This window comes from Microcebus murinus, chromosome 1 (genome assembly GCF_040939455.1).
Source record: "Microcebus murinus isolate Inina chromosome 1, M.murinus_Inina_mat1.0, whole genome shotgun sequence".
NCBI classification, from domain to species: domain Eukaryota; kingdom Metazoa; phylum Chordata; class Mammalia; order Primates; family Cheirogaleidae; genus Microcebus; species Microcebus murinus.
The window spans coordinates 150,408,949-150,417,933 of NC_134104.1; the positions used below are offsets into that span (position 1 = coordinate 150,408,949).

At 46.4% G+C, this 8,985-nt stretch overlaps 1 pseudogene; it reads right to left on the reverse strand.

Moving 5' to 3' along the window:
• Positions 1-7,749: 7,749 nt before the first annotated feature.
• On the reverse strand, positions 7,750-7,928 carry LOC142862380 (small integral membrane protein 30-like; annotated as a pseudogene).
• Positions 7,929-8,985: the final 1,057 nt, after the last annotated feature.

Genomic DNA, 8,985 nt, shown 5'->3' on the forward strand with positions numbered 1-8,985 from the left:
TGCCTAAAGATTGTGATTTCCTCACCTGAGGGTTACCAGCCCTCTTTCTTACGTGGAAAACAACTCATAGGCTGATCTGAGTTTCAGTGTCCACGCCCAGTAATAAAGGGAAGCGGGGTGGGCCACCTGCTCTCCATGCTCTGCCTTGGCTCTAAAAGTTGATTCTAATAAAATAAGTTTCATAGACTTAAAACAGAATTTTTGCTTTTTAATTCTCAATCAAATTTGTACCTTAATTTTAAAGTAATTAAACACTATTAAACCAATTTCTTTTAAAGTATGAGACCTATACTTTCTCTGTCTCTGGGCATTCCTCTCCCCCTCCTCCCACTTCACCAGACTTGAGGCTCTGGGAGGGCAGAGGGGGCCTCAAAAGTCACCATTCCTCAGCAGACAGTGCAGCGACCAGCTCTAGGAAGCGTTTAGCACATTTTTGATGGATGAATGGAATCACTTTCAGATGGACTGCTCCGTTTGCCTCCACTTTGCTCTGTTTCTGTTACAAGTTCACTAATTTATATAATTTCCAAATACATTTTATTTCCTCTGAAATTACACAGTCAAGTCCACCAGAGCAGTCAGTGATCTTGGATACTATTTCCTTTCCCTTCCCACATTGTACCCACTGGGTCCACCTTAGGGGACAGTCAAGGAATGCTGTGCAATGACCTAGTCACTTTTTGGGCATCAGCAGGATTACTTCTGGATGAATCCTGCTGAAAGAATTTGCCACTGCTTCATTCAACAAATGTTTATTGGCCACCTATTGTATGCCAGGGGCCCTATTCTATTAGGGATAGGATGGCCAGCCTGCCAGATAAGATGACATTTGAGCAATGCTTTGGAAAATTCCCACCAACTGATGACTAAATGTATCGGAAAGATAAAATGGGGTATACATGGTAAGAAACAATGTGCGTCTGTGTTTTAAAATGAACAACAGGATATTTTATTCCTAGGCAAATATGTTCTTGGTTTTGCTTGCTGTTTGGTTTTGCTTTTTTGGTCTTGGGTTATCTTGCTTTGTTTTGTTTTTGACTCAAGTGGCCTATTCATGAGGAAGAGCCTGGGGTGCAAAGACAGCCTAGAGATGTAAGAAAGAGAAAATGAGGTGTCTGGGTTTCTATTTTCTCTCCTTTCGAGCAAGGCAATTAAGCCCAGCCGTTGCAGGTGGGGCTGGGAAGCGCACCGCAGGACGGACTTTGATTAGGTTGCTCACCCTGCTCTGCCCTCCTGGAAACCAAAGAATGAGACTTGGAAGTCACCGGACATGTGGGGAGTCTCCCAGCTCTTCTGGAAACCTACCCCCTCTCCCAGCTCTGCATCCCCTGTTCAAATGACCTGTCAATCACACCCTGAACCATCCCGCGCCCATCAGGTTACGGGTACATGGGGACAAGCCACGCTTCTGAATTCTTGTTGCCAGAAGGATGCTCATTGTCCTTGTCTCTCTCACCTAAAGAAAGAAACCCTTTCCCTTTCAAATGGGATCCAACTGTTTAAGAAAAAATGTCTTTTGAGCTTTGTCTTTTCAGTTGGTCTTTTGGTAAGACAGATTTGGGTTTTGATTCTATCAAAATGAGGAATTTTCTTTGTTCTGTAAGATCAGAAGTTGGAGGGGTTTCTCTTTTCTTTCCCCCTTTTTCTTTTTCTCTTTTTTTAAACCCTAAGGACACTGACTGTTGAGAGAGCTGTTTCCTCTCCCACAGTGGCCTGGCTCTCCCGAGCAGACCGTGAGCATAGGTAACACTTGCTCCCCACCTGTGAGGGCCATTGCTGGGGGGGGGGCTGGGGTTCAGTCACCATGTGGCAACCTCCAAGAAGTGCCATTCATGTCACCGTCCATGATGAGGCAATGCTGTGCCTGACAGATGAGAAGAGTCCCCACTCTCCACGAGACACTGAAAACTCCAAAGGCCTGGGCTGTTTGAGGGAAAGAGCTAGCAGTGCTCCTGCCTCCAAATTGCTGGGTGACCGTCAGCAGGACACCCAACCTCCTGGACCTGTGTCCCAGCCAAAACGTCTGGGCTTAAGCCAGGTCAGCCTCTCGTTAGGTGCTGGCACATGCTGCTCTTTTTTCTTCAGACTGATGGTAACACAGCAAGAGGCCACTACATTAAGGGTCCCATCTGGACCAAATTCGGTTGGCCCCATAATAAAACATAAATAAAATGTTTCCCTCTCATAGGCACTGAGAACCCATAAAGCTTTCCTTTTTCTTGTTTTTTATTTTTATCGCAATAGCCATAAAAAAATGACACTTTGTATTAAAAACAGAAGGACGCTGGGAGTGAAAGAAGGTCTGGCAGGGGAGGCCAGGAGTGAAATTTACACTTACAAATGTAGTCACAGGTGGCTATGGGCGTGATGCGCGACTGCCGTTTGCTTGCCAGCGTCCACTCCTCTTTCTCCACTGCTGGCTTCTCATTTGGGGAACCGCATCTTGCCCTCTGGAGATGCTCTGGAGAGACAGTCGGTCAAGGCTCCCTCCCTGCCTTTCAGGACAAGGGACCAGCAAGTGTCCCAGGTGAGGCTAGTCTCACTGCTTCCTAGGAGGAGACATGGCGAACCCACTGCCAAGCAGGGAGCAGGCAACTTTAGGGACTCCATTCACTCCTGCTCCTGTTCCTCCTGAGACCAAGACGTTGAGCTTCATTGTCAATTCTGTTACCCCACGTCCTTCGACCAGATTCCAATTTTCATTTAAGTTAGTCACATTCCGTTGGTTGCAACCAAAGAATTTTAACTCCAATGGGCATTTTATTTCTCTTCTCTTTCTCTTTCCAACCTTTTCTTAAAAAACAAAGGAGAGAGGAAGAAAGGAAGGAGGTGAAGAAAGGAAAGAAAGACATTAGTGTTTTAAAATTTTGTTTTTAGTCACAGAACCATTTCTCCCTAATTAAATCGAGCATGGACTACTCAAGACAGATGAAAGTAGAGCCCCTTGTTTGGGGCTTGATTGGTTGGGGCCTCTCTGGGTAAACTTCCCTCCTGCCTGCAACCCGTTGCAGGCTGCTGGCTTCTGACTCACGTAAAGCAATCAAGTATATTGACTACCTTTCCACCGAGCCTGGTGAGGTAATACCCGGGAGCCTCCCCTATCCCAGATCTGCTTCCTCAGAATCCAGAAATCTCACCCATCATTTCCTCCATTAATGCTTACATGGGAGAAAGTTAAGTTTCCTTGGGTGAGGGGGCAAGAAGAGAAAGGGAGAAGCAGCAGCATTTAAAGACCACTGCCTGTGTACCAGGCACTGCCAGGAACTTCATATATGCCATTTTAGTGAATATGACAAACCTACAGATGGGTTCCATTGTTACCTACCTTGTACAGATGAGAGAACTCAGAGATCAAGCAACTGGCTGGAGGGTACACAGATAGACAGATAGAGCTGGTCTTTTGTTCATAACACAAGGAGATGGCCACCCCTTTGGCTGTGTTTGGGGTTCACAGTATGTCCCTCCCACCCCTGCAGATCCACGCCACCAGCAATCCCTGCCCCCTGCCTCTTGCCTTTTCTTCTGGGGACCTTTTGCTACCTTTGCCTCCTCACCCCAAACGCTTCGATCTCCATCAACACAGGCTTTCCCTAAAGTGTTGAAAGAAAGAACAAGGAACATAAGGAAGGAGTGCAGTTAAACAAGTAGATGGCCTGGGGGATTCCAGCTCTACTGCTCACCAGATATGTGACCTGGGGCAAGTCACACCACCTCTTTGTGCCTCATTTTCCTCACCCGGAAAATAGGAGATAATAACATTACCAACCATAGTAGGCAGAATAGTTGACCCAAAGACATCCACTTCCTAAGCCCTTCATCCCCGGAATGTGTGAATATGCTACGTTCTATGACAAAAGGCAGCAATGGGAAACTAGTACACCCATCTCACAGGGTGGTCTTGAGGATTATAGGGACGCTGCTGGACGTGTCGTAAGGATGCAGTGAAGGTGGCTGTCCTTGCTGGCTGGTGTGCAGAGGTGGGCACCGACGGTGGTGGCAAACTGTACCCCCCTTTCACCTGCTCAGCCCTGGATACTGAGGCCTGTACCTTTCACGCCTTAATTACTTTGAAATGCTTCTTTATAATCACACACCCAGTGGCTCCCTTCATCATGCTGAATTCTAAATTGTGCTTGAAGTAGCGTCTACAATATCAGCCCTCTGATTAGCTTCTTCCTGAGCCCCAAAATGAGGGTAATCAGAGTGCAGGAACGATCTCACTGTGTGTACTGGGAGGAATGAGAAAGCAGGAGATCTCTCCATTGCAATTTTCTAATAAGACTTAAAGAGCTTTTAAAAAGCAGGCTCACACCATGCTGCAGGCCTGTGGTCATCCTCCCTCCCAGCCCTCCACAAACACAAGTTCTCAGCTCACCCTCCCAGCGTCTGACTGCACTGCCTTTGGCATCTCCTTCACCCCTGGTGTCTCCTCCTCTGAGATTATACTTTGTTCTTGAGATTGGGAAAGTGTTTAGAACCCAGCTGCCATTGTATCTGGCTGGACCCTACAATCGAGACCTGCTTGACTCAAACTCCCCCATTGCACAAGTTGTGGAAGCCCAGAGCCCCCTCGGAGATTTCTGAGGGTTTCCAAGTGGGGCCTGGCTTTCCTGTGGTCTCATCTGCCCAGAGGAAGATTTACAGGGAAGCTAATGATTTATAGGCTCCAACTCCAGGGCCACTCACTTGTGGGAGGCCCCAGCCAAGTGTTCATGTGGCCATGTTGTTTTTGTAAACTTCGCAAAAGTTTGGTATTTTTATGTTCTTTTTCTTTAAGGGATCTCACCAAACCATGAACTTCAGGTTCCATTAAATTTAGGTCTGCCCCTGCATCTACCCCCTATCCTTATGCCAAAGGGCATTCACCCACGCATGAGGCTCAGCCCTTGTTTTCGTCTAAAAGACGTCCAAGTATTACTGAGCTTCTCTGATGTATGTGTTGAGAGAGTGATGTGGAAGAATATGAAGAAGGGTTTACAACTTACAACTGGCCTCTAGGCCTCCTCATTCTTAGAAATCCCTTTGGCCACCAGCACGAGTCATTTCTGTGACCTTCACCCCAGGGAACCCCCACCCCAGGGACTCTCTGGTTCTCTCCTCTTCTTTCCCTGTGTTTTTGCCTCCTTTCTCTTTCCTTCTTCCTCTCGGGAACACAACAAATTCCTTTTACTCTCTTCTTTTTTTCTTTTCCTTCCTTCCTTCCTTTCTTTCTTTCTTTCTTTCTTTCTTTCTTTCTTTCTTTCTTTCTTTCTTTCTTTCTTTCTTTCTTTCTTTCTTTTCTTTCTTTCTTTCTTTCTTTCTTTCTTTCTTTCTTTCTTTCTTTTTTTTTGACAGAGTCTCACTCTGTTGCCCGGGCTAGAGTGCTGTTGCGTCAGCCTAGCTCACAGCAACCTCAAACTCCTGGGCTCAACCGATCCTTCTGCCTCAGCCTCCCGAGTAGCTGGGACTACAGGCATACACCACCATGCCCAGCTAATGTTTTCTATATATTTTTAGTTGTCCAGCTAATTTCTTTCTATTTTTTTAGTATAGATGGGGATCTCACTCTTGCTCAGGCTGGTCTTGAACTCCTGAGCTCAAACGATCCTCCCCCCTCAGCCTCCCAGAGTGCTAGGATTACAAGCGTGAGCCACCATGACCAGCCTACTCTCTCATTTTTAACCATCACCTTTGAGCTCTTACCCTGTATCCTTGCTGCTCTACCCTCAAGCAGTTTATCATGCTTTCTTCCCAAGCTGGCTTCCCCAAGAGGGTTCGTGCATTTGCTGTTAGGAGAGTATATTTTCACATCCCTACGTGCTTTCACAGGCAGTACTGGGCTCTTCTTCCTCAAGTTGGAGTGAGCAGACCCGAGGGCCTGGGGGTAACATAGTACTGGAGGTGTCAGTGGACCTGGGCAAGCAGAGGGACTGGAAAAGGGGGCTTGGCTGACAGCTTTGGTAAAAAGAGGGTGTGTTGAGATGCTCATCCTAGGTCCATCTTTCCCCTTTTTTGGGAAGCTCCAGGACTCACAGCCAGCTGAATAACACTGAGAGATGGGACCATTGCCTTCTTGGTGCCCATGTGGACCTTAAGAGCTGCTCCCATAATACTCTGGCGCATGTTTTTGTTTATGTGTCTGTCTCTGCCTCCACCATCCTGAGTCCTGGATGCCAGGACGATGTGTTACTCGCTTCTGCTCCTCCCCATTTAGCATAGGAAGCTCAGCAGCCCTCTTCTGAGAAGTGAGATTGTTAGTTTGTGACCCCTGTTTGGAGCGGGGTGGGGCTGGCCCAGGGGGAGCGGAGAGGGAACTGGGCGGAGAGGGCAGAAGCAGCGACAGAAAGAACAGAGGAGTTGGAGGGCGAGGGTGGCGCCGGCCCAGGAAGCAGGGAGCCTGGGCACACACAGCTCAGGGGCCCATTGCATGGCCAGACGGGATTTGGAGAGACTGAGGCAGTCTAGTCTGGCGTGGGAGGAAGAGGAAGCAAAGAAAAGGGAGAGAGAATTACAGGACAGAAGCCCAGACAGGTCAGCCTCTCAGAGAGATTTTCCCATAGGTGGGTGGTCTGGGCATGCCATGGGCACAGGGGAAGGACTCGACTAAGAGGGAGAGAATGAAGATGGGGAATGGGTGATTGTCTGGGAGGAGGTCAGGAAGGAGGAAGAATCTAAAGGGTTGGAAAGGACAGGGCTACTCGCTTCTCTCAGAGGAGGGAAACGAAACCCACATAAACCCAGAGCTCCATGTGACCCTGACAGAGAGCAGGTTGTGTTCAAATAAATACCAGGTCAGCAGCTGAAAATAACTGAAAACACGTCGCCAAACTCCTGCAAATCTTCTTTCCCTCTCAGATCCCCAAACTTCCTCTCTCCACTAAGACCATGTGGGACCTGCTCTCATTCTCTCTCTCCCTCTCCTTCCCGCCCTTCATTTCCCTCTGCCAACCTTCTCTTCCTCCTTCTCTCTTTTCTCTGGCTCTTCCTTTACTATATAGATCAATGCCACTCTGACTTCCTTAGCTTTGTATGCCTAGTTACCTATTCATCCAACTCTGATTTTATTTTTTAACTTACAGCATAACGGATTTATGTTTAATATAGTACTTCTCACCATGGGGCTGTTACTCAGTTAATTAATATAAATTTGTTTTTATATTAGATCTCTTCTTCATTTCAATATTAATATAAAGGTGTTTTTTTTTAACATTTAATCATTTCTCCATTTCAATATTAGATACACTGAATACATTTTTCTAAATGTTTTTTCTCCCAGAGATAAAAGTTTCAATTTTTGGCTGACTACATGATATCTAAATACAATATTAACTTGGGAGATAAAACAAAAATCTAATAAAAAATATGGAGAAAAGACTCGTCAGTAATTCAGGAGGCACTGATTATAACTGAACAGTGGCAATTTCCCAGGATTCTGAGCAAAAGATTCCTTCTTGCTATTTCATATGCTTTGAAAATTCTAAAACTATGAAATATTACTTATGTACATTTCAGCTATCTTACTTCTTTGACCCCCTTTCTAATGAGCAAATGCAAATTGTAGGCTGCATTTTTTAGTGCATTACTTTTTGTAAAGAAACATTTTTTTTCTCATTTATATATCAATTTGCTCCCATTTTAAGGGAAACAACAAAGAATAGGAAACTCCCCTATTTGCTGTTTCTTGGAAACTTTCAGACACCAAAGCTCAAGTTTATCCTCAACAGCACAAAGATTTTCAGGGCGAGGTTTGATTCGGGAGGTCCTTCAAAGTCACATCTGTACATTTCTCTTCCTCTCATGTCCCCCCAGCAAGCACAGGTGCCCGTAATGCTGAGAACCACAGCTAACAGGAGAGCGGTTGCACCCCTGGCCTCCACCGCTTCAACAACAGGTGGCACCAAAAGCAGTGAGATTAGGACTAAGCGCAGTTGCGTTGACACTGAGGTCATGCTGTTGCCATCGTGAGGGCTGAAGGTTCCAAAGAAATGCTATATATATATAATGCTACCTGACTTGAAATTTTTCCCTTCCTGGAGCTCCAGATGCTAAGGCTAAGAGGTTCCATGTGACACCGCCTCCCAGGAATCAGCCATTAAAATCAGAATCCAAATCTGACTTTAGTCTTTCCCTATTTCCTGGATTCTACAAAGCAAAGGGTGCAGATCCAACAACCCCAAGTCCTCCTCCTTAGAAGGAATGAGATTGCAAAATTTATCATTTAAAATCTTTTCTCTAAAAATTTCTTGTTAAAGGAGAAAGAAAAAAAAATGGGTGAACAGCTAGAAATGCTGTGCAGTAGCCATTGAGAGGAGGCAGAGGAGACTGAGGGGTAAAGATGGTGTGTCCTGGTGAGGTGTTTTTTTTTTTTTTTTTTTTTGAGACAGAGTCTCACTTTGTTGCCCAGGCTAGAGTGAGTGCCATGGCGTCAGCCTAGCTCACAGCAACCTCAAACTCCTGGGCTCAAGCGATCCTCCTGCCTCAGCCTCCCGAGTAGCTGGGACTACAGGCATGCGCCACCATGCCCGGCTAATTTTTTCTATATATATATTAGTTGGCCAATTAATTTCTTTCTATTTATAGTAGAGATGGGGTCTCACTCTTGCTCAGGCTGGTTTCAAACTCCTGACCTCGAGCAATCCACCTGCCTCAGCCTCCCAGAGTGCTAGGATTACAGGCATGAGCCACCGCGCCCGGCCTCCTGGTGAGGTTTGAGACCCCTTTGCAGGGCTGTCCGTGCATCTCATCCCCGGCTGGATGGAGGTAGTGAGTCTGGAGCTTTGTGGCCCAGCCTTTGTCCTGACGCACTGCTACAAAGGACCTTCAGGGAAATGCCAATCAACCTCTCGCATGGGTGTTGGGAGGGAAAGCAGATTGGAGGGTGCTTTTCAGATACAGAGCACCTCCAAGGTGCCAGCACGGAGTGAGCTTTCGTTATCAGAAAAGTCGCCTACACAGCTTGGGAGAATAAAAGATTTCCAGGCTTACTTGCTTTTTGTTAAGCATTGA